Genomic DNA, 26,607 nt, shown 5'->3' on the forward strand with positions numbered 1-26,607 from the left:
CCCCCCCACCCATGATAGGCCCCGGTGTGTGATGTTCCCCTTCCCGAGTCCAAGTGATCTCATTGTTCAGTTCCCACCTATGAGTGAGAACATGCGGTGTTTGGTTTTCTGTTCTTGCGATAGTTTGCTGAGAATGATGGTTTCCAGCTGCATCCATGTCCCTACAAAGGACACAAACTCATCCTTTTTTATGACTGCATAGTATTCCATGGTGTATATGTGCCACATTTTCTTAATCCAGTCTGTCACTGATGGACATTTGGGTTGATTCCAAGTCTTTGCTATTGTGAATAGTGCCGCAACAAACATACGTGTGCATGTGTCTTTATGGCAGCATGATTTATAATCCTTTGGGTATATACCCAGTAATGGGATGGCTGGGTCATATGGTACATCTAGTTCTAGATCCTTGAGGAATCGCCATACTGTTTTCCACAATGGTTGAACTAGTTTACAATCCCACCAACAGTGTAAAAGTGTTCCTATTTCTCCACATCCTCTCCAGCACCTGTTGTTTCCTGACTTTTTAGTGATTGCCATTCTAACTGGTGTGAGATGGTATCTCATTGTGGTTTTGATTTGCATTTCTCTGATAGCCAGTGATGATGAGCATTTTTTCACGTGTCTGTTGGCTGTACGAATGTCTTCTTTTGAGAAATGTCTGTTCATATCCTTTGCCCACTTTTTAATGGTGTTGTTTGTTTTTTTCTTGTAAATTTGTTTGAGTTCTTTGTAGGTTCTGGATATTAGCCCTTTGTCAGATGAGTAGGTTGCAAAAATTTTCTCCCATTCTGTAGGTTGCCTGTTGACTCTGATGGTAGTTTCTTTTGCTGTGCAGAAGCTCTTTAGTTTAATGAGATCCCATTTGTCAATTTTGGCTTTTGCTGCCGTTGCTTTTGGTGTTTTAGACATGAAGTCCTTGCCGATGCCTATGTCCTGAATGGTACTACCTAGGTTTTCTTCTAAGGTTTTTATGGTATTAGGTCTAACATTTAAGTCTCTAATCCATCTTGAATTAATTTTCGTATAAGGAGTAAGGAAAGGATCCAGTTTCAGCTTTCTACTTATGGCTAGCCAGTTTTCCCAGCACCATTTATTAAATAGGGAATCCTTTCCCCATTTCTTGTTTCTCTCAGGTTTATCAAAGATCAGATGGCTGTAGTTGTGTGGTATTATTTCTGAGGACTCTGTTCTGTTCCATTGGTCTATATCTCTGTTTTGGTACCAGTACCATGCTGTTTTGGTTACTGTAGCCTTATAGTATAGTTTGAAGTCAGGTAGCATGATGCCTCCAGCTTTGTTCTTTTGACTTAGGATTGTCTTGGCAATGCGGGCTCTTTTTGCAGTTTTTTTACAATGATAATTTTACAGTTGTATCAAAAAGTACAAAATATTTAGGTGTAAACTTAACAAAAATATGCAAGACTTGTACATACAAACTACAAAACACTGCCGGGAAAAGTTAAAGACCCAATTAATTGGAGCGATATATCACATTCATAGATTGGAAAACTCAATGTTGTTAACTTGTCAGGTCTTCCCAAGTTGATTTGTAGATTTAAAGCAACCCCAATCAAAATCTCAAGAGGCTTTTTTGGGGGTAGAAGTTGATAAGCTGATTATGATACTTATATGGAAACACAAAAGGCTGTGACTATCCAAAGCAATCTTGGAAAAGAAGAATGAAGTTGCAAGATCCACCTAACCTGACTTCAAGATTTGCTATAAAACTACTGTGTCTCAGCAACAACAAAAACCAAACAGCCCAATTTTTAAAAAGAGCAAAGGACTTGAATGGACATTTCTCCAAAGATACCATACAAATGACCAAAAATATGTGAAAAGATGCCCAACAACCCTAATCATTAGAGAAATACAAATCAAAACCACAATGAGATACCACCTAACACCTATTAGAAGGGCTACTATACCAAACAAACAGAAAATAAGAAGTGATGGCCAGAATGTGGAGAAATTGGAACCCTTGTGCATTGTTGGTGGGAATGTAAAATAGTGCAGCTGCTGTGGAAAACAGCATGACTGTTCCTCAGAGCATTAAAAATAGAATTACCATATGATCCAGCAATTCCACTTCTGGATATATATCCAAAAGAGTTGAAAGCAGAATCTCGAAGATATATATGCATACCCATGTACATAGCACCACTATTCACAATACCGAGAAAGTGGAAGCAACCCAAGTGTCCATCAAAGGATAGACGATAAACAAAATGTGATATATATACACAATGGAATATCATTCAGTCTTAAAAAGGAAGGAAATCCTGACACATACTACAACATAGATGAACCTTGAGGACCTTAAGATCAGCAAAATCAGCTAGTCACAAAAAGACAGATACTGTATGATTCTGGGATGGGTACAGAGTTTTAGTTTTGCAAGATGAAAAGAGTTCTGGAGATGGTTGGTGGTGATAGTTGTAGAACCATGTGAATATACTTCATAGCATTGAACTGTACACTTAAAAATGGTTAAGATGGTAAATTTTATGTTATGTATATTTGCCACAATTTTTAAAATTGGAGGAAAAACTCAGCATATGTGAAGGACACTTGTATTTACAACTTATTTTAAAATACATTTAAAAAGATAGATTGGTGAATAGAGACAGGGATGGCTAGATACATGATTAAAGCAAATATAGCAAAATGTTAACTGTAGGATCTAGGTAGTAGGAATATGAGTGTTCATTGTATAATTATTTAAGTCTTTCTGTATGTTCAAACTTTTCTGTGTATTTAAAAATGTTTATAATAAATATTGGTGGAGAAACCAAATTGTGAGGAAAAAGAAAACTTATTTGTAGTGCTTTTGGCCGCAATTCAGCAGAAGTACAGCGACTTGGAGCCTGCCTTGAGCAGTGGGTGGTCTGACCTTGGGAAGTGGTCTCAGCCTTTGCACTTTCTCCAGTGTAAGACTGAAGGAACACTAGAAAGGGGCCGTAAGACCGATCATCAAGCCGGTCATAGTGGCATGTCCCCGTAGTCTCAGCTACCTGGGAGGCTGAGGCAGGGGGATCTTTTGAGCCTGGGAGTTCAAGGCTGCAGTGAGCTATGATCATACCACTGCACTCTAGCATGGGCAACAGAATGAGAGAGAGAGAGAGAAAAAAAAAAAAAAAGACTGATCACCATTTTTCAAAGAAATGATTGTGTGTGGGTTTGGGCAGAGCATGGGAAACTGACATTGAGGGCTTCCTTACCTAGCATTCTACATGTACACTGTCTTGTTTATTTCTGCCAATAGTAATAATAAGTTATATACATGTTATTGTCTCTGTTTTACAGTTGGGTGGGTGGGGGGGGTCACTGGAACTCAAAAGAGGCTAAGCATGCTGCATAGCTGAGCGGGGCCTGCCACCCACATAATCTTGACTCACCATGAACCATCTTTTCCTCTGTCCCAGATGGCCTTGTTAGCATCCTGGAATATTGGTATCTTGCCCACGAGGAGAGGAATGTTTAGAGTCCAAGGTGGCTTGGGTTTTCTTTGACTGCTCTTTTTTGGTCTGAAACGTGCTATTGTAACTTCGCTATTGAACCTACATACTGGACTCAGTTCATTTGCTAGACCCCTTCCCATTCAGCTTTCTTCTTTGTTAGACTGGAGGTGGAAAGGAGGAACCAGGCTGGAGAGTATACTGCCTGTTTTATTAGAAAGGTTTTTCTGAGGCTCTTTTCTCTGTAATAAACATGTTTAATTCCAAATAAAACAAGTAACTAATTGTTCCTTCTGATTTTCAAATATCACTGAAAATATTTGTGACATTCTTGGTTGCATGTCCTGGTGATGTGTGAGCATTAGACTGAGAAAGGGACTGATAACCCCATTACCAAAGAGGTTTTCTCAAGGGGAATGGCCAAGTCTAGAATAGAACAGCCATCTGCTGCCAGTTGGACAGGGTTCCACAGAGCTATGGATTTGACCCAAAGGCTGGCCTTTGCTTTGTGTTTGCACTTTTGGGATATCCCTTGTGTCATTGCTCCCTTCTGGCTCATTGGCTCTCCCTTTCCCCCAAGGGCTGCCCCATCCCTCAGGAGTCACACTGCCTGTGATGCCTAGGCATACCTGGTGATCCAGAGGAAGCCAGCAGCATACTGTATTCATGCAGTGAGGTGGCACCTCAGCTTCTCTGCATTGAAATGCCCAAATTAATTCACCATTCTTAGCAGTCTTCCCAGCTGAGAAGACTCATGGCATTTCAGAGTGTTCCAGTGCAACAGGTGGGGATGAGGGGAGGTAGATTTTTCTGTCCACACTCAAATACTTTTGCCTGATTTACCTTGATATTTCATTATCTTGGAAGCCATTAGGCAGGGGAGGGAGCTGAAGACAGGTTGGTGAGTGAATAGAAGTCTGAATAATGAAGTCTACTTTCCTTTTTAAATTAGAAAGAAAATAACTTATATTTCCAGGATTGTCATCTAACTTGTTTACTGTTAATGCTTTTCTATTCTTATGTCTTTTCTCTACCCCAACCTTCCCTTCTCGTTCTCCTTGTTCTGCCACTCTTGTCTTCCTATTCCTGCTCCACCTTCTACTCTTTTAACATTTCTTTTCTAATAATATGAGAATGTGGAATGCTAGGAAAAATATAACACACCAGACCCCTTCACCCCTTCCCTCGGTGATAGAGTCACTATCTTAAATAAAGAGTCCACAATAAACATTCTTTCATTCAGAATTTATTACATTTATTATGCTCTATCCTATAATAGTTCTCTGATGAGAGGAAATCTGCAGCCAGGCTAAGGAGGACCAAGAAACCAAGGTAGAAATTGATGATTTTTTTCTAACACCCATTCGTCCATTGCTCCAGCCTCTTCTGATACCCATGAAGTATTTCTGCTTCTCTCCTCCGGTGAGCAGTATGGATGTTCACTTGTATCATAGATCTAGTTAGCATTACATGCTATTTCACTTCCTATATAAAACTTTGGGTCTAGAGTACCCAGTATACCCATATGTTTCTAGGATGTCCTGTCTTTTTCTGTTTGCTTGCTGTCAGTTACTCCTAACTACAAGTATGAACTACATATTTCCTCAGGTCTCGGTCACTGACAACTTAATAACTAAAGTGTCCTGCAGTCTTGGGCAAAGAGAACCATAGGAGGTAGCAGAGTCTGGGGTCCTTCCTAATATTAGGGATCTGGGGTCCTTCCTAATATCCGGGGTCTAGGGTCCCTGAGGAGCTAGGGATTCTGCAGTGTAACACATGGAATTGGAAGCCAGGATACTTGGGTTCTAAACCTAGCTTGCTAATAACTTGCTGTGTGGCTTTCAACAAGTCACTTTGCCTCTCACTTTTCCTGTCTGAAGCTTAGGTGCTTGTAGGGATATAGGTATAAGTTGAGATGCTTATATTATATTGTGACCAAGTCAAATCCCTACTATATTATCTTTTAAAACACTTAGTGGGCCAAACCAATGGTGGATCAAGCATAAAATGTCTGATGGTTGTATTTGACAGTCTTACTTCTTTCCTTTTCCATGGCATATATGGGACCATAGCTGCAAAGTGAAGCCTTTGGACCACTTTAGGTCCTCAGAGAAGTTACCATGAGCACAGTGTCCTAGAACCAGTAGCAGAGGTCCTAGCAATATGTTTGCTGGACAGAGGGGCTTTTACCACTTGTGATGTTAGAAGCTGGTAATGGCATAGTGGCCAAGCTGGTAATGGCATAGTGACCATTGATTGCTAGGGTTGTTCTCCTGGAGGATCTCTATTTCTTGGCCACTGACTACTTGCTTTATCCTCAATAGTATGTGCCACTGAGCATCAGGGTACTCGGCAGGAAGGATGGGCTAACATATTCTGTGGATAGAGAGATTTCACAGGGTGCTGTAGATCCCAGGTCTCTAAGGTCTAACCTAATCAGGGGCCATGTGGTCATATACTGCTAGCTTGAACTCTCTCCCCAGAGATTCCATTTTAGGATAGTTCTTACTGTTAGAAAGCTCATCCTTATATTGTTTTTTATATACCTCTGTGAGGTAGGTAGCACAGGAATTTAAAAAAATAATACTAAATTTTGTGTTATAGAAAGAGTGCATGCTCATTGTAGAATTGTGGAACATCAAAATCATCTGTAATTTCACAACCTAGGGAAAACCACTTATACTATTGTGATACATTTTATTTTATTTATTATTATTATTATTATTATTATTATTTTTGAGGTAGAGTCTTTCTCTGTTACCCAGGCTGGAGTTCAGTGGCACAATCGCGGCTCACTGCTACCTCTGCCTCCTGGGTTGAAGCAATTCTCATGCCTCAGCCTCCCAAGTAGCTGGGACTACAGGCACGCACCACCACGCCTGGCTATTTTTTGTATTTCTTTTTTAGTAGAGATGGGATTTTATTGTGTTGGCCAGGCTAGTCTTGAACTCCTGGCTTCTAATGATCCACCCACCTTGGCTTCCCAAAGTGTTGGGATTATAGGTGTGAGCCACCATGCCCGGCCCATTGTAGTACATTTTAAATATTTTTTTCTACATGTATTTTTTAAAAAATATCAGATATTATAGGTAGTGTGTTTGCTTTATATTCATATTTCCACCTACAATTATATTAGGAACATTTACCTATATTACTTAAATATTATTTAAAGTAACATTTAAAAATAATATTTTATTATTTGAATATGCCATAATTTATGTGATTATTTTTGGAAATTTAGGTTGTTCCCAAGTTTTTGCTACCAAAAATTATGCTATGATCAGCATCTTCATACTTAAATCTTTGGTCAAATCTCTAATTATTTTCTCAGGAAGGATTTCTAGGAATAGGATTCCTGGATGAAAAGATACAGATTTTTAAAAGGTTCTTGACACATATTTAGGATGGAAAGAATCATTAAAGTTCACATTCTCATCCTTGATCCCTACACTCATCACTGGTATAGTGGCAGATGCCTGAGTGTCTGAAGTACTTCATTTGAAGACTCCCTTTACCCACGAAATGGTATCTCATGTACTCTTGGCATCCTTAACCCTAATGAATGGAACCCATAACTCTGTGAGTCTCTCTGTGAGGTGCTTGTTGGTTTCCTTGGCTGGAGCCACATTTGGACCAGCGTGTAGGCCCTAGAGAGCAGGAGGCTTCATATTACCTTGGACTGACTGAAGGGCCAGCCTTCTTTATTAGAACATGAAAAAAAATGCTGTTCTGTTACTTGTCAGATGAGAATAATTAATGTGAAAACACGTTGAAAACCAGAGAATTCTATAAATGTAATGTGTTATTATTAGGGCTACTTTGGATTCAAATCGTAATGCTGATATGACTACTAAGATATTACATAATGCTTTCGGCACATTAGGGGGCTTTGATATTTAAATGATAATGTAGAACCTCAGAGAATATCTTAGCCTGCCCTCTTATTTTATAGATAAGGAAACTCAGGCTCAGAGAACTTAATCATCTTATCCAGTATTACCCAGAAGAATAAACCTGGTAGCTAGGTCTTCACTTCTAATTCTTTTTGGCCACATTCTTGGTTTGTTGTGGAGCCAAGTGCAGCAATTACTATCATGCTTGTATGTGCTTCTAAGATGCTGTTTAACATTTTTACCAAATAGTTTTAACATTCTGCTTGTTATACTGATTTACTTTGGATGCTATTAGAAGAATAGATAGAGTCCTGGGAAATTTCAGGAAGATTTACCATTAGATTATTTCCTTTTCTGAATTGGTGAGCCTGAATTAATCAATTATAGCACAAACACACATACCCGCATAAAGACTGAATGGCAGTGATCTTTGAGGAAATTCATCAGTTGTAACCTCTAATCCTGCTCCCTCCACTCTGCTGCCCCATCTCACCTCTTTGCTTTATCACTTGCCAATATACTGTATTCTTGACTCATTTGTTGTGTTTATTATTTATCTTCCTCTACTAAACTGTAAGTACCATGGGGGCAGGGTTTTCGTTGTTGTGGTTGTTTCTTGACTTCTCAGTTCCTCAGTCACTGCCTGGCATACAGTAGCATTTGATAAATATTTACTGAATGAGTGAATGAATGGTTCCTGAATTACGAATAAGGCTTTTGTGTTGGCTATAGAGACCTAGGATCCAATTCTCGTTCCTAATTGCCTGTATAAACTTGGATAAGTCTTTCTTCTCATTGTGCCTTCTTTTAGCATCTATAAAATAAAATCATTGGTTCTCTTAGGTTCTGTCCAGCTCTAAAATTACATGATTCTGTACATCCTTAGTTTTTGGTGTTTTTGTTTCGTTTTGTTTTTGTTTTGTCTCCCTCTGTTGCCCAGGCTGGAATACAGTGGTGCTATAACAGCTCACTGCAGCCTCAAACTCCCAAGCTCAAGCAGATCCTCCCATCTCAGCTTCTTGAGTATCTGGTGGCATATGCCTGGCTAGTTAAATTTTTTTTTTTTTTGTAGAGACATGGTCCACTATGTCTGAGGTTAGTCTCAAACTACTGGCTTCAAGCAATCCTCCTGCCTTGGCCACCCAACGTGCTGGAAACATTCTTTTATTTTTAAATGCTTAGCAGTATATACCATTTTTATTTTATTTTATTTTGGAATTATATGCAGAGCCTCAAAATCTAAAACAGATAAAAATATAAAAATATAACTGTTCTGGTTGAATTGGGAATAGGGATGGGGGGTGGGAGAAGGAAGCCTTATCACTTGGCTGCCTACTGGCAGGTTCCCTTTGTGGTGGCTCCTGAGGCACATCCAGGAGCACTAGGGCCCTATAGAACTTAGTTTTGAGAAAATCTTTGTCTAAATTAAGTGAGAAATAGGACCTGGGTCATGTCTTTGAGTGAAAATTCTGTTTATGCTTAGATATGGATTTGAAGGGAATGTTGAACAATGAAAAACAAGATGTGACATGGTATTAGGTGGTGGAATTGTAGATGAAGTTTTCTTTCTACAAATGATTTCATTTACTTATGCAAAAAAATTCAGGATAAAATTTCTCATGATACAGTTTTATTAGAAATTCATTTGGTTGGGGTTAGTCAATACACGTTGCTCTTTCTTCGATAGATACAAATGTCCATATAGCCTGAAGCCTAGAGATCTGTTTTGGAATTGCCAGATGATTAGGGGGTCTTTATAAAGTTTTTACATTAAGTTCTCACAGTCATTGTCCCATTTTATTTAAGTGGACTACTGTTGAAGTTAATAGTGGAAGTAATGTCTAAGCAGTGGTCTGACCTAGAGGAGAGTTGTTGGATATATGTATTCAACAGGACAATGAATTAAAGATAAATGACATAGGCAGTTTCTTTTTTCCTGAATGAATAACTAGATTGAACTCTGTTTGGGTTACCAGCTGGGAAGCAAGCTAATATTTGTCTAGCTCTGTGATCTGAATTGTTTGAGGGATGGTTTGGCTTGTCTGAATTTTAATATCCATTAATAATTGAGAGCAATTGCAAGCTCTTGTTTTGCTGAGTGCATATTTACATGTATTATATTACCTTTTATTAATATAGCAGTTAAAGAAACATTCAGAGTAAATTGTCCCTAGATCCATTTGACTGGTATCTCTTCCTGGATAATGGCAGTGATATGTATACCCAGACAATACCTTTCATTTAAGGATCTCAATATTAAAAAAAAAAATCTAGTGTTTTTTTATTATTCAATTTATTCTGAAAACCACTTGAGCCTTGTTAATTCCATGAACATTTTGACACTGAACGTTGCAGAGAAGTATGAGCCTAGAGGTACCAGCTTTAGTAGAAACTTTCTTGTGGCTGTCATCTTAGGAAAAGCAGAGCCACTTGTTCATGGCCATTATTGATTGACTCAACTGACTGGGCCTGTCTGTTACTATGGTAACTGCAGCAACATTTGGAAATATTCAAACTCAAATTTTCCAAAGACACTTATTTCCAAATGATCCAAAATGTAGGAATCCAACTATTCCAGTTTTCCTTCTTGCCCACCTACATATTTGTAATACTTAAAACAGCATCTTTTTTGTGCCTAATTTAAAAATATTTTGCAAGTAGTTTGTTCTTCAATAGAGGGTTTATTTGTTTTGAACTTAAGGGAATATAGGTACCGTCTCATAGTAACAACTTTTTGTTTTCTGATCTGCTTATCACAACAATTTGGTGAATTATGGCAGATATTATTGTTTAATTTTATATATGAGGAACCTGAAGCCCAGATAGATGGAGTGACTTTCCCAGGGACAGTAGCTAGTAGTGACTGAGCATGTTAGAAGCCAGGTCTCTTGATACTTGGTTTAGTGCTCTTTCCAATAGAAGTCCAACTCAATGCATATCATTTTTCTTCCTCAGTTTGCCATTTGGATGTCACAAGATGACATTAATCAATCAATACAGATTAAAATAAGAGAAAATCAATGAGGACTAGTAGTGAATTGGAACAACATTATTAAATTTACAACCCTCCAAGCCAAGAGTTGTTTAAGCCTCCATTTAAAATGAAGGATGATAGAAATGAACTATCTTTAGATGGATTTATGATTACCATGTGTCTCTTTTCCTTTGTGACCTGTAGAACCTCAAATCATCTTTACGGGAAATTTGCTGTTATAGTACAGCTGACTTTTCATTATTATTGTCTTCCTCAGTATTCAACATTTTGTGGTATACTGGAGGAAAATTGCATTTGGATGATAACATTAGACCTAACCTGACATTGAGTTTCATTCCAGGAAAATAGATATTTTAAAGTCAAATGTATTATTTTAAAACTTAGTTGGAGTTAAACATTAATGTATAATTCAGTATAGCCTTTATCATCATGAGCACTTTTTATTACATGGTTGTCCATGCATTTTAAAATATAATAATGCTCCTTAATTAGGGCCACTGAATTAGTATGCATAGAAACAATCCATTTCTCATTATACTCTCCCTGCTCCCAGCCATCCAGCTTGAAGTTGCTCTGCATCTCCATTTGTTCTGCATCTCTATTCCCACCCCAATGCAATGACAAACAAGGAAAGATAAATCAAAACAGTAGCTCTGGACAGCAACTAAGCTGCGCTGGGTCGATTTCACCACCTGGTGGCAGAGGCTAAGAAATGTTTCAATATTCCTTCACTACCTCTTTTCTCCTTCTGTGGCTCCTTTCTCCTCTTAGGGCTGGTCCTCCCATCTTTCTTTTTTTATTCAGAGCTCAACAAATTCAACTTTAAGCAACCTCTTTCTCATACATGCACACATTTATTTTTCCATCCTTTCAAAAATTCTACCTTCATTTAAAAATTTATTGACCCCAGGAACATTTATTGCTCCTTTCCTTCTTACTTTCCATCCTCTTATTTATGAGTTTTTTTTTTTAAAGTGACCTTAATTATGATTGCTAAGTCTGAGAGGTCTGCCAGTGAATGTGTGGGAACACGCTCTGAAGTGATGGGCTCTCAGTTGAAGAAAAGGCCTATATTTGGAAATGAAGTACCACACAGGAAAAGGCCTAGGGCCTTAGGCTTCAGAAGTTTTTGAACACGCACAGACATTCCCTGTTGCATTAGCACAGCATTTCTTTCTCCTCCTTCTCTGACAAGGCTGTTTTTTTTTTTTTTTCCCCCAAAACACCAATATTTAAGATACATCGAAAAACCTATTCTTACCCAGTTTTATTGCTTTTCTCTTAGGTTTAATTGAAAGCTTAGCTTTCTATTTTTACTGCAAACATGCAGCAGTTTGGATGCTTTAAGGCAGTGACTCTCAAACCTAAGCATGCATCAGAATCACTTGGAGGACTTGTTAAAACATGGATTGCTGGGCGTCACTCCCAGAGTTTCTGATTCAGTAGGTCTGGGAAGGAGCCTGAGAATTTGGTTTCTAACAAGTTCCCAGGTAGTGTTGATACTTAAGGTCTGGGACTATGCTTTGAGAACCACAGCCCCAGTATCAAGTGGTCTTTTATAATGTAGATATTGGGTGATGTTTTGCAGTCCATTCTTTGGCCTAAGTGCTCACAGAAGTCACCGTGTGGCATATGGACTGGGTTCCAGTCTGCCACTTTTTCTTTCACAGTTGGGACCACGTGACCTTTAGGCTGAGACTTTGTTTAAGGACAGTAATTGTGTCTTATTACTGTGTTTCTCCAGCCCTAAGAAGAATGGCTAGGACATGTTAAATGGCATTTAGTGAATGTTGGGTATGTGTTTGGGTGGAGGTGGTTAGCATTGCAAGGCAGCAGGCCCAGGACATTGAGTATTATTTACAGTGTTTCTGTAAGAAAAAGGTTCTGGATTATGAATGGGCTACCTTACTGTGTGTGACATTATATGTTTGTGAAGTAGGCATTATATTTTTGCCCCCATGTTCTTTCTGATAGTAGTCTGATTTTTATTGCAGGTCAGCAATTCATTATAGATATTGCTGTTATTACAATGGAAACAAAGGAGAAAATTGTTTTCTGGGTAAATTTCATTTGGCAGTTGTATTGATTAGTCTTTCTAATACTCTACCTAATCTTATTTAAAATAAGAGATAATACCTGAAATACAGAAGCAAGTGACAAATAAATGGTAGCTGTTTCAGGGAGTGCCTGTGATGATATTATCTAGTAAACTGCAAATGCAGAAGGAACAGGTGCAGTGCTGAATTGGGAGACTAAATAGGCTCAGGAAATACCATATTAGCTCTTCCTTATGACCATTTTTTCTGCAGTGTAATTGAGAGCGGTGTAGCAGACGTCAGCTCAGTGGTGTGCGTGATTGAAGAGTTCTCCTTTTGCCTGCTGATTACAGCTGACTGACATGCGTCTAGCATCTCAGATCTTTCGCACTGTAAGGGCCCTTAGACACTATCCTAGTCTAATCCCCTTGATTTATGGATGGTGAAATGAGAACTAAATAAGGGAAACTCTTGTCCCAAATCACACATCCAGTAGATGGCAGAGTTTGGACTTGAACCCCGTCATCTGATTCTAGGTGTAGTCCTCTTGTGCTGTGCTGCCTTTAGCCTCACTGGTCTAACTAAGCTTACTTGTAGACTTTTGATTCTATTGAGTTACCTATAGACAGCGTAGATGGGAAGGGAGTTTTGTATGCTTTTGTCTAAATGCTTCAAAAGCCAAAAGGAATGGGCTTAGTCTCTGCCATCTTCTTCCCATGGCTGCAGCCATTGGATCTTCCATCTGCAGGTTCAGTCCTGGGCCTAGTATTGTACCTTGGTCAGACAAATTGAAGGAGCTCAAGTTCAAAGCTTGGGGGTCAGTAAGATGTCATCTGGGATGCTATCTTTGACCTTCCCTTATTTCTGTGCCTGAATCCTGTCTTGATGAGTTCTGGTAGAATTGGGGCCCTGCCTTGGTGTTGTCAACTCTTTAAGAATCTTAACTATAGGCAAAGTTGGGAAGTGGGTAGGAGGATAATATTTGTTGAGCGTCTATTTTGTGCCAGTTACTTTACCCACATCATGTTATTTAATCTTCACTACATCTCTATGAAGTTTTGTCTCTATTTCACAGATGAGGAACTAAGGCTCAGAGAGATTATGGGACTTGCTTAAGGTGACCTAGCTAATGAGTGGTATTGCTGGGGTTCAGATTTGAGCTCCAAATCCTGCACTTATTCTGGTATACCTCTCAGAGCCTGTAGCTTGCCTATAAATCCCAGCTTGTTCATTTGTTCGGTGAATGTGTATCGAATCCTACTATATTCTAGCCTCTGTGCTCGTAACTGGAGAGGCAGTCCCTGCTCACATGGAGCTTACCATCTATCTGAGACTATAAAGTAATGATGGATGTGTAGAATGTTAAAAAGGAAATGCTGTAGGAATATACAACAGAGAAGCCTAATCTCGTCCAGGGTGGGATGGGGGAATAAATCAGGCAAGGCCTCTTGGAAGAGGAAACATTTACACAGAGAACTGTGTTGAAGCATGAAACAACCTTGCAAAAGACCTGAAGGAAGGCTAGAGTGGCAGGAACATAGTAAGCAGTAGTAGGCTGATGTCCTGCTGCCTGCCTACCTAGCACAGCGCCTGGCATATAATGGGTACCCAATGAATGTTTGCTGAACAAATGCATGAATGGCTAAAACAATGAATGAATGGCAATGCCGAAAGCTCATTTTGCTTCTTATATAAACACATAATAAGTTACCTTGGGATGATTCATAGTTCCAAATGACTTTTTCCTCCAGCTCCTCTTGTCTTTCTGTTGTTTTGGGTTTCCTTGCTATATTTTGAATGTCCACACACGTGTCCTGCCTTTCCTTCACAGCCGTGGGGTGTCTTCCTGTCTCAAAGAGAGCAAAAGCTGAGCTGCCCTAATATCCTCTTAGTGGCTGCCTTGAGCATGAAGTTTGAAATAGCGTCAGTGATTTGATTTTTTCCTCTGGGGATCTGGCAATTGAAAATAAATGTAGAAAGAGCCCCAAAGGAGTTTTTTCTTGGGGGCATGAGAGATGAGAGCACCAGTTATTGGTGCACTTTGACAATGCAGAGTTATGTAAGTGGATGAAAAATAAAGGCTATTCCACCAAAGTCAGCTTGCCTTACTTAAGTGATTTTATATTCACAAAAGTGGGTGGCCCAGAGTGTTCTGTAATTCCGCTATTTGCAAAATTCCTAGTTTATGACATAGAGTAATAGAATTCTATCGATTGAGTTTCAATAAATGTTAATGTAGACGATGATTATGTGTTAGGTACTTTCACATTGCATTTAATAACTAAAATACAAATAGCATCTAATTTCTAGAGAAAAAAATTTCTTGCCTGAAAATTCTGGTAAGGGTAGCATAAAACATTACAAAACCTGGAATAGGTTAGAATAGCCTATTTGTTAGTATACTTTGGTCCAGAAAAAAATGCCAAGCTAGTTTGAATCCCATTTTTTTTTTCAGGTTTATATCTCCCAGACCCCTTGGGGTCTTCTGTTCTGGCTTTTGGACTGAGGAGTAAGCTTAGTTCACGAGTTTGAAGGGTAGTCTTGACTGATACTGATAAAACCAAGCGAATGATCTTTGGTCCTTGTTTGTTTATTGTTTTTTTTCATTGGTTTGTTTGTTCATTCATTCACTCATAAGACATTTGTTGAATGACTTCTATGTGCAGGCCACTATAGCTAGAGAGACAAGTTTTACAGTCCTGTCCTCACAAAGCTTGCAGTCTGTGGGGGAGACAGATAAGAAGTCAGAAACTGGCTTCTCCCTGGATTTGGAAGCAGGAGTCTTCACCACTAAGTTTATTCAGTCTGTGCTGGTTCCACTCTGTTTCTCCCTTTCTTCCCTTTCTCCTCCATGGACTGACTCTGTGGGTCTGTGACCCCAGAGTTTGTAGCCCTCTCTGACCTTTGCCCTGCTGTCTAGGCCTACACAATGTTCCTTTCAATGTGGTCTTGTCTGTGAGATTCCAACTGAGACTGAAGTTCTGTAGGTGAGGACCAGTCAGGAGACAGGTGAGGCTGGGAGAAATGCTGTGGTTTCAGAGGTGACCTCCTTGCTGATTTTAGAGCTCTCTGTTCATGCGTGCTGGCAGCATGCCAGTACAGAAGGAGCTTTGGATTCACTAATACTTGGTTCATGGTTAGACTTCCGTGCATAATTAGTATTTTTAAAGTCATTTTATCTAAAGACTTCAAATTTAGAGACTCAAAGTACTTGAGAGACATTTTATGGATTGCAGCTGAGTTTAAAAGGATCTTGCAGCATTTTCTCCCCAGCCCTTACTACTAGCCAGCTGCTTCTAATCACATTCAGTAAAGTCCTGTGACAGACTCTTTCTTCTTCCAGCTTCTTGCAGATGTCATGCCCCAGGTCGGCCTGGATCTTCCTGAGAAGCTGCACAACAGTGTTTCTCAAATTGCAATGTGTGTGCAATCACTTGGGGTTCTTGTTAAAATGTAGATTCTAGTTCTATAGGTCTGAGTCAGTAGGGCTACTCTCTGTTTCTAACAGGTTCCCAGATGATGTCAATTCTGTGGTCTGAGTAGCAAGGAAATCGCTAAATGTCAGGCATAGAAGGGGCTTTAGAAATGGGTCATCACATCTGAGACTGTGACTTTACAAAGGAAGACATAGAAATCTAGAGAAGCAGAGTGACTTTCCTGAGGTCACACAGCAGATTAGTGGAAGAGACCAGGACCAACACTCAGGTCATCATTTTCCTTCTGTGTTGTATATGTGCTTTTCCTCTGCTGATCTAGCAATGTAAAGAAGCAGAAATAAGGTTTCCTACTTGCATTTTCATGTTTAGAGCAGCCTCACAGAACCAAAATCTGATGTGCTGGTAGTCTAGACTTGCCTGAAGCCCTTCTTTCTTAGGTTTTAGTCAGGCATTTACCTCAGGATCTTAAACAGAGCCTCTCTATGACACCAGGCTTTGTGTTCAGTAGTGCTTGTTGAACAGAACTTGAGTCCCTTCCATACTGGACAAGGGGAAGTGGGTGGTGCCAAAAATTGCCAGATGGCCCCAAATGAGTGTCTAGTGTAGGTTAACCCTCAGAATCCAGGAGCAAAAGGTGTGTCTGGGACACTGAAGCAGTCATCAGACTTCAGAATTTGCTTAGCACTTTGGCTTTTAGGATGTGCTAAGTGGCAAAGAGGACATACTGGGAATAGAGTAGGTACGTTTGACCCAGAGACCCTGTCAGGGGCCTGGAGTTGGAACAACAAAGCAGCCAGAGAACATGATGGCAGGCGATGGTTGGTTTATCCGTCAAGGAGGTCCTTTGAGTTGGGGAGGGGCATAGGAGCAGACAGTCTGCAGTAATCTAGACCAGTGGGTAACACATTTCATTCTATAAATATTTGTTGTGTGCCCATTACATGCCAGATACTGAACTGCACAGTGGGGGATGTGGAGATGAATTCCTAGAGCTCTGGTCTCAGGAGGCCCTCCAGGTGGATTCTGCATCAAGACAGTCCTTTGGAGTAATAGCAAGGTAAGACTCTGGTCTTGGTGAAATGGTTTATTAGGTGAGGATTCAGATAGAAGAAACAATCAATTCAGGGTCACACTTGCTGAACCTCTGGCACAAAGGAGGGCATGGTTTCTAGAACAAGGCAGATACCCAGTGATGAAACCAAGGAACAAGGTCAGGGCAGGAATGGCAGCACACTGAGCCTGCTTCTGAGCTGCTAACCTATGAAACTTGAAATCTTTCCTGGTAGAAGACAGGGGTGGGCTGGAGTAGGTCACCTGGTGTGGACGTGGAGCCAGGCACTCTGATACTGGAAAGACTTAGCCATGCAGATTTTCCATCTGTTCACCTGTCTCTACCTACCTCTGGCCCTGCTTATGAGAACTGTCTTGTTCTGTGGTTGTGGAGAGTAAGATTCTGGAAGCTTCTTAGGATCAGGCCCTCTAGGGTAGCAGAGGTGGCAGAGGCTCTTGTCCCCATCATCATTTATACTAATATGTTCCAGGGCCTCTTAGGGCTGAGATGTCATTAGATGTCTCCTGGTGGAGGCAAGTGACTAATGCCCCAACTGGGGAGAAAACTGGATGAATGAGAGGTTGGCTTGAGACCATAGACCTGTCTGCATTGGAAATTGACATCTAATGACTGAGCTGGAAGGGGTGCAATATTGGTAATAACATTAACAGTTGAAGGGAAACAATGCCTAATACCTAGTAGGCCCTCAGTGAATATTTATTGACTGAGTAGGTGTTAGCAAAGTGCTTTATAGTTTTCAAAATATTTTCTTTCCCCCAGACTCTGTGAGACAGGCAGAGCATTATACTCATTTGATAATAAGGCAGCTGAGGCTCAAGATGTTACATATTTTGCCCAAGATCACACAGCTGGTACAGCTGACACTGGAACTCAGGTCTTTTGAGTCTTACTCTAATGTTCTGTCTTTGAAGACACTTCTAAAAATGCAGACAGATACTAGCAGGGATCTTGCTATTGTACATTTAATTTTTGGTACCTATTAAACAGATATGGTTTTTTAATGCAAAACATTTTTGTATAAAGGAAATGTGCCTCCCTGTGTGCATTTATACCAAATTGAACCCTTGGGTCTCTTTATTTTTAATAAGGAGGAAACACTAGGGTCTGGAACAGCTGAACCAAGCACCACTGCTGCCTACTCATTAGCTCTTTCTGTCTAATTAGATTGAAAGCAAGGGAGGAAACTATTTTGTGTTTAGCAGAAGTGGTCATGTATGGTCTTAAACACTCTCTGGCCCTTTTCCTCCCTTCTTTTCTTCTTCTCTTCCCTCCTTTGCCCTCCAGAAGGTGTCTAGAGTGCAGTCCCTTTCACCTTGCAGTAGTGTATTTCTTCTGCCGTGAGTGGTGTGTTTGTGATGTGTGTGACAGACAGATGGACTTCTGGGACCTTAGGGACTTGGTGGGTTACTGTATATTTTACTTTTTTTTTTTTTTTTTTTTTGAGATGGAGTTTCACTCTGTCGCCCAGGCTGGAGTGCAGTGGCGCAATCTTGGTTCACTGCAACCTCCGCCTCACGGGTTCACGCCATTCTCCTGCCTCAGCCTCCCGAGTAGCTGGGACTACAGGCACCTGCCATCACGCCCGGCTAATTTTTTTTTTTTTGTTTTTTTTTTTTTTGTATTTTTAGTAGAGACGGGGTTTCACCGTGTTATCCAGGATGGTCTCGATCTCCTGACCTTGTGATTCACCCGCCTCGGCCTCCCAAAGTGCTGGGATTACAGGCGTGAGCCACCGTGCCTGGCCAGGTTACTGTATCTTTTTCATGGTGCCCAGTGGCCTAGTCATGTAGAGCAAAGAGGCTATTGTTTTTTCTTTAAGAACAAATTAAATACAAAGCATTTCTCTGAAGTACAAGGAGGACCTTGGGTTTCTGTAAATGGCTTAAAAAAAAGAAGAAAAAAATAGTACACCTGAAAGGTTTTGTCACTGGAACTCCAGCCCCAAGTTTGCATGTGAATAAAAAATTGCTGGCCGGGATCCCAGGCCTATTTGTAGATGGTTTCATCTAACCATCAGTGGTGACTGTGACTTCTGGGCCTGTTCATGTGGTCAAAGTTTTCAGCTGGAATTTTCCATATTCGTGCTTCTCTGTTGCACAAATTGTAAGACAGCAAACGTGGAGGGAAGGTGATTTGTTATAACTCATAGACCTACACTTTATATGAAAAAGTCTTGGGGAATGCCAAGGGCCAGTTGCAGTTTTTCTGAGACTCAGTTTCTACCTAGTTTCTTGACCTGGCCAGCTTCATTTTCCCCCTCTCTCCACCCCATCTCCATTCTTTTCTGCTCAACCCAGATCATCCCCTAATCCCCACTGTTCTATGTTTGTCCCCAGTCTTGCCCCTTTTTTCTACCCTCCACACTGCCACCACAATGCCTCTATGTTTCACTCTCTTACTCAAAACCCTGCAGTGGATTTTCAGTATCTTCCAGGAGAAATCCATTCTCTGTGGCAGAGCTTGCAGGGAATTTTTGGCTCTGAGTTATCTCTTCACCCTGTGTGTCACCACCGTTCCTTTGCACAGACTCTTCTTATAGCCAGACTTGCAGTTCCTGAACATACTAGGTTCTCTTTCCTGCCTCTCTGCCTTCACACGTGGCCTTCCTTTGGCCTGATTTTAGATCTTTAGATTTTAGTTCAAGTGTTACCTCCTCTGTGAAGTTTTCTATATATGCCAAGGCAAAATTTGGTGCTTTCCTTTCTGCTCTCAGAGTAATTCAAATATATTCCTACTATATTATTTATTGCATAATTCCAGAACTATTTGTTTGAATGTTTTTCCCTCTCTCTTACCTCAGATTCATTCACTAGCTAACCCTTTTTGAGTATTGACTCTCAGTTGGGGATTGGGATAAGTAAGGGCTTTACATAAGTTCACTCATTTCTTCCTCCTTGGGTGTAGAGATTATTATCATCTTCACTCTACAGACTAGGAAATTGAGGCTTAGAGAGTTTAAATGACTTGACAAAGCTAGTAATTGGTAGGCCTGGGAATTGTACCAGGCACTATGCTAGATGCTGTAGATAGAAAGTTCAATATGACATAGTCTCTTCCATCGAGGAGCTTGTGATGTAGTAGGTGAGACAGGTAAGTCATAGTGTCAGTCCAGGATGCTGAGTGCAATGATGAGGGTGTTCATGGTGCTATGGCAGCAGAGGGCTGAGAACTAACTTATCCTGGGGGAGGGCTGGAGCTGTGTGTACACCTACTTCTGCATCCCTAGCACTTAGCACTGTGTTAAATTGTTTTCCCCTGTGACCAGGACTCAGAATCTGTCACCTTTTGCTTCACTCTCTGTATTCTCATTAGTCCATCTGCAACACCTTCCTTCCCAGTAAGTCTGGAATCTGTTCTGCCTCCACCCTGGTCCAGGCCCCATTCACATAATCTGCGGCAAGTGTGTGAGGAATGTGCATGAGAGTGTGAAGGTTTCTGGAGTACCAGGAGTCTCTGGAGATTGCCTGTACTCAGCTCATTTGTCATTGCCTAGGTTTCCTGGAGCATTTCCATCCTAGGAAATTTTTTCTTGGCCTCAAGACAGAACTTCTAAGAACATGTCCCAGGATTGGGCCCTCTGGCACCAAGTCCCTCTCACCCTACCACTTCTGGCCAGCCTCTGCTGTGTACTGGATGCCGAGCTGCTTACAGAGCTGAGAGCACTGAGGTGTGGCCCCTGCTCTCCAGGGACTAAGGATCCAGTAGGCTAAACTGGATGAGGGCAGAAGCCTGGCTAGATGTGGAGGGTGATCACTGGGCCTATGGCAGGGCTGGACCAATAGAGGGGAATCAGCTGATGACAAGAGAAGAAGGTTGCGGGGATAGGGAAACGGACAGACCTCATAGATGGGTCAGCTAGAGAGGAGTGCAAGCTGATGTATATCTAGGTAGGGTGGGACTGTCAGAGGTCAGAGGAGGGAGAGATGTGAAAGGACTGGCCCTGTGGTCATTACCCAGATTTCTTTCTGTTAGGGTAACCTCCAGGTGGAAGTTAGTTTCAAACCAGCAGAGACTAGGATGGCAGTTTTAATCTGAAATCAAGAGGTGAACCCAGTATCCAGATAGGAAGCCATTCTAATTTTTCCAGGACACAAAAGGAGTAAAGGGAATAGAGAACAAAATGTAAATAGCTCCCTTATGTGCATTGTGCCAGGTGCATGGTATGTTATTTAATTTCCACAGAAACCCCATGAATCTACATTTGTGAATGGGGAAACTGAGACTGCAAGTCATACAGTGAGTACACAAGAGAACAAGCAGTATTTGAAGCCAGGTATGAATCCAGAGCTTCTCCTCAGTGTTCTGCTTGTTCTCAGGGGACTGAAAAATACCCCCAGTGGAGACAATTGAGTAAACTCCTGAGTACCACATGGTAAGCCAAAAACTGACCAGTATGAAACTGCCACCCAAGGAGCAAAAAGTTGTTAATGAAATATTTTCAGCATAGGCTGTGTTACAATACTTAGAAAAAAAAACCCCAATGTTTTCTGCAAAGGGTCAGGTTCTTTTTACTTTCTCTTCCTTGTTCTGAGCATGATCATCTTTTCCAAGAGCTATGGGTAACCTCGTGACCCTAAGATCTCTGAAAGACCCTGGTCTGTTGGTGCCTTGATGAATAATCCTAAGACAATATAGGCTGGCGTGCTAGAGCTGTCTCTGTGAGTGTGTGTGATCTGTCTCACTGCCAGAGCTCATTTGGGCTCGTTTAATAATTGAAGGCCAGTGTTAAGCATTTCGCAGTTTGTCCTTCGTGGACAGGAATGGTTTTCTGTGTGTAAAGTGATATGCTCTGTTCTCCAAGGACACTCTGTTTCCTGAAGTGCAGCTGACTCAGCATGTTCAGACGTTGCCATTGGGTAACTTAGATTTCATCAAGTTTTCTTTTAAAGAGAAATCTCTCCCATCTCATCTTTAAGACAAGTCCATGAGGCTTGGTGGTGGCTGGGGCTTGAGATCACCTTACTGGGAATTTGCCCTAGGGAAAGTGGGCTACAAGGCAAGCTCAGCCACTTCCCATTGTGCTGAGGAGTCAGTGCATTTAGTCACTTTAACAAAAAAAGAGGGGCCATTGCAGGTCTTATTACCATCTGTTCCCCCGTATCGGTCATTATAGGCTGGTTCGAATTACAGTATCCCTAAATCATGTGTTCTTCCTTGCTTCCAGGCCTTTGCATGTGTTGTTCTCTCTGTCTCTTGGGCTCTGTCTCTTTTTCACCTTCCCCCATGCTTTACTAACCTCATCTTTCCGTGTCTAGTTCATTTCAGGTCTTGCTGTCCCTGGGGTAAGGACTCTTTGTCTGCACGCTTATGGCCCTTTTTGTCTATGTTTCTTTTAGCCCTCATCCCTTTTGTGGGAGTCATCTGCTTACTTGCCTTTCCCCAGCGGACTGAGAGCTCTTTGGGAATGAGGGAATTGTGGAATGTATGAACAAATGAACAAATTGAGGTAGTTTGTAAATTCTGCTGCTAAGAAAATAATTTTTAAGGAAGAAAATCAGCATTTACTGAGGATCTATTATGTCTTAGGCACTGGACTAGATATTTTACATGTGCAATCTCATTTCATTTTCACAATGGCCTTGGATTGTGAATATTAGAGGTTATACAAAGAAGCCAATCTTCCTTCACTCTTTCATTATCATCCTTCTGTTTTTGGACTGACTCATCATAAATGACCTGCTTTATAATTTAATAATGAGTACTTTTAAAACTTAAAAAATTGCTTTCTTTTAATTTTGCAGTTTCACAGTTTAGCATTTAGTACAATAATGTATCAGATGACTGTCAAAATGCAGAACCAACTCTTTTGCTGGAAATAATTACACTTTGCCAAACCCGTTTATTTTGAGCAGCTCCAGTGTGATAATGTACTGAACTGTAAATGTGAGTCTTGTGATGTATGGATTATGTGGGGGGATCAGAGTGGCAATTAAACCAAGTGCAGATCCACTGGATGGGTGGTAAAAAGGGAAATGAACATGTCCCTTTGTTAAATACGTTCCCCTGAAGATAAGTTTGTAATTTGACAATCTAGGCAGCTGGAAAAATTAGAAGCTCTTTCACTGGAGAAGCTGGCCTGATTCTTCAAACTTGCACTTGGAAAATGAAACTGTTGGTTCTCTTGGTGATCCTCTGGTCAGACTGCTTGTTTCTCAGACTGCAGGTAGTTCAGGATCTCTATGTGTACGTAGACCTGCTCCCTTCCAGGCCAAGTTTACTGTCTTGTGGGAATGGTTGCTCTAATCTCACATCATTCGCCTTCCATATAGGCCACTGTAGCCTTAAACTTGGTCTGTCTAAAGGGAGACTTTGCCTGGTAAAGTGACAGTTGGAGTTGGATAGATCTGTGTTTGAATTCAGATTCCTATCTCTGATTGACGACTGTGTTATTTAGGGAAACTTGCATTCCTCCTCTCAGCCTCAGTTTTCTCATCTATAAAATGGAGATAGTTCATTGAATTTATTGAGCACAGTTATGTGCCAGTCACTTCCAAGGCATTTGGGGAATAGACAGAAATCCTTGTCTTTATGGAGTTTACATTTTAGTGAGGCGAGACAGACATTAAACCTAGACATAATAAATAAGAAAATCAAATACCATGTTAGAAGATAATAAATATAATCAAAAGAAGAAAAAAGAGTGAGAGCAGGGTAAGGGATTTTAGGAATGCTGGGGGAAGTGTGAGTTGCAGTTTTGTTTGTTTTTGAGACAGAGTCTCACTCTATTGCCCAGGCTGGAGTACAATGGTGCGATCTCGGCTCACTGCAACCTCCACTTCATGGGTTCTAATTCTTCTGCCTCAGCCTCCCGAGTAGGTGGGACTACAGGCGTGTGCCACCACGCCAAGCTAATTTTTTATATTTTTAGTAGAGACAGGGTTTCACTGTGTTAGCCAGGATGCTCTCAATTTCCTGACCTTGTGATCCACTCGCCTTGGCCTCCCAAAGTGTTGGGATTACAGGAGTGAGCCACCACGCCCGGCCACAGTTTTTTTTTTTTTCTTTTTTTTTAGATGGAGTTTTGCTCTTGTTGCCCAGGCTGGAGTGCAATGTCACGATCTTGGCTCACTGCAACCTCCGCTCCCCGGGTTCAAGTAATTCTCCTGCCTTAGCCTCCTGGGTTGCGGTTTTTAATAGGCCTCATTGAAATAATGACATGGGGTTGGTGAGGGACTTAGCCATGCAGATATCTGGGGAAGCATGTCCCAGTGCAAAGGCCCTAAAGTGGGAGCAGGCGTGGCATATGCAGGAAATAGCAAGGAAGCTGGCATGACTCAAGTGGAGTGAGTATGGGGGAGAATGAGAGAGGATGAGGTCAGAGGGATAATACCCTCAGGGTTGTAAGGATTTAATAAGTGATATCTATAATGCACCTTGCTCTTCCATTTCACTACCCATTTTTCAAATGGCACTGTCACCCAGACTCCAAACTTCAGTGAGACTTTAATGTCTTCCTTTTCTGCTCACATTGTCAATCACTTGCTGTGTTCTGTAACCATCTCTCTCTCTCCTGTCCCTTTTTCCTCATTCCCATTACCCTTAACCTAGTTGTTGCCAAATTCTTGCCTGTCTAATCACAGTGGCCTCCTAGCCATGAGATCTGCAGCTTCCGGTCTCTCCATCTCCATCCCTCCCCTTACCCTTTCCTTTTCAGGCCATGATGCAGTATTGAGCCTTCTCTCTCCTGCTTATAACCTCTCAGCTGCTCATTAACGTACTCATTTATTCATTCCTTTGTTGATACATTCAGCATCTTTTGAGAATTTACTAATGCTCAAAGTCATTTGAATTCAGTCTAATGGAGGAAGCAGACTTGAAATAATTATAATACCAATTCAGAAATGTTTGTTTTTACCCTAGTTTGTTGCAAAAAGGATTTGGGGTTCAATGATTTGTTATGTAATATGATGAGTAATATGCAGCAGCTCTCTATATATGTACAAAGTTCTGCTCTCTCAACCTAGCATTTAGAGTCTTCCCTACCGAGGCACAGTCCTGCATTTCTAGTTTCATCTCCCCAAGTCAAGTGAACGTTTTGCTTCACCTAAGGGGATAACTCGCAGTTCTGTAACACGACTTCTCTTTCACACATTTATACCTTTGATCACACTCTTCCCTTTGCCAGGAGTGCTTTTTGCCTAATCCACATTCTGCGTATTTTTCCAGACTAGCTTTAGATGGCATCTCCTTGGAAAGTCTTCCCTGATGTCCAGGTCCTAATTGATTACTTCCTTCTCTGAACTTCCGTAGTAATTTTTTGTCAGTTACCACTTCCTGCTTTGGATTTTAGGTAGGGAGGGAGGAAGGGAGGGAGAAAGAGAGAGAGAGAGAGAATGTGTGTGTGTCTGTTCCTGCTTTATTTCCCTTACTGATTATGAATTCCTTAAGTCATGGATCATTTTCACCTACAGCACCTAGCACAGCACCTTTTCCATAGGAGGCAGTAAATCTTTGAATGAGGGAATCAATGAATGTTTCCCAGGCCATAACATCTGGGGAGGGATTTGCCTTGGAGGTGCTTTTTCTTATGTTGATATAAATGAAGTGCTAACAAGTTCCTGGAGCCCAGATGTATTGACCCTGCAGGGAGCTGCTACCTTCTGGTGCTGTAATTCAGAATGCATTTTCTTGTAGAAGCCATGATGTAAATAGTTTCTACAAGTAGTTCTCTCACTAGTTCCAAACATCTGACTTAGAAAAACACTTTTGGAGTCTTGCTCATCATAAGTTGGGGACTGCCTCTGTTTTGAAGTGCTCCGCTTGTACCAGCAGGCAGGTGGTATCTGCTTAGCTATACCCACAGGCACCATGGAGTGGAGAAAGGAACACAGACTTTGGGTCATACAGTGATGATCAGCTGTACCACTTCATAACTTGTGACCTTCAGCAAGTTACTTTACAGATTTGAGACTCAATTTTCTAATCTGTAGAACAGGAATAAAAATACCTACCACAGGCCTAATGAGAATGAACAAGGTATTCTGTGTAAAGGACAGTGCCTAGTAAGTACTTATAAACCCCATTTAATAATCAAAACAACAGTAAATTTAGTTTCTTTTACATCTCTGAAGTTCCTGTGGACTAGGACAGTGCTTCTCAGATGATATAGTGCATATGAATCACCTGGGGATTTCATTAAATGCAGAATCTGATTTAGTCAGTCTGGGTTGGGACCTGAGGTTCTGCATTTCTAACATTCCTGTGCTGCTGATGTAGGGACCATACTTTGAATTGCAAGATATTTGGGTGATGGTTCTCAAACTATAGTCTGTTTCTGAATCACCTGGAAAGCTTGCTGAAATGAATTTCTGGGCTCCACTTCTGATGATATACTCATTCAGTAGGTCTGGAGTGGGGCTTGAGAATTTGCATTTCTTTTTTATTCATTTATTTATTTATATTTCCATAAGTTTTTGGGGAACAGGTAATATTTGGTTACATGGGTAAGTTCTTTAGTGGTGATTGTGAGATTTTTGAGACCCATTACCCAAGTAGTATACATTGAACCCAATTTGCAGTCTTTTATTCCTCACCCACTTCCCACCCTTTCCCCCTGAGTCCTTGAAGTCTATTGTGTCATTCTTATGCCTTTGCATCCTCTTAGTTTACCTCCCACTTATGAGTGAGAACATACAATGTTTGGTTTTCCATTCCTGAGTTACTTCACTTACAATAATAGTCTCCAGTCCCATTCAGGTTGCTGCAAATGTCAT

The 26,607-nt window shown here is 40.9% G+C and overlaps 1 protein-coding gene across 2 annotated transcripts in view; it reads left to right on the plus strand.

Moving 5' to 3' along the window:
• SERGEF (secretion regulating guanine nucleotide exchange factor) overlaps positions 1–26,607 on the plus strand; it is a 232,223-nt gene that overhangs the window by 71,874 nt on the left and 133,742 nt on the right. The window contains exon 10 of one of the 2 annotated variants that reach the window (XR_003115700.1): positions 25,061–25,140. The exons of the other annotated variant lie outside the window; for it this stretch is intronic. The gene's annotated coding sequence lies outside the window, so the exon portion shown is untranslated. The remainder of the gene's footprint in view (positions 1–25,060; positions 25,141–26,607) is intronic. 2 annotated transcript variants of the gene reach the window in all.

Source organism: Theropithecus gelada, chromosome 14 (genome assembly GCF_003255815.1).
Source record: "Theropithecus gelada isolate Dixy chromosome 14, Tgel_1.0, whole genome shotgun sequence".
Classification (NCBI taxonomy): Eukaryota; Metazoa; Chordata; class Mammalia; order Primates; family Cercopithecidae; genus Theropithecus; species Theropithecus gelada.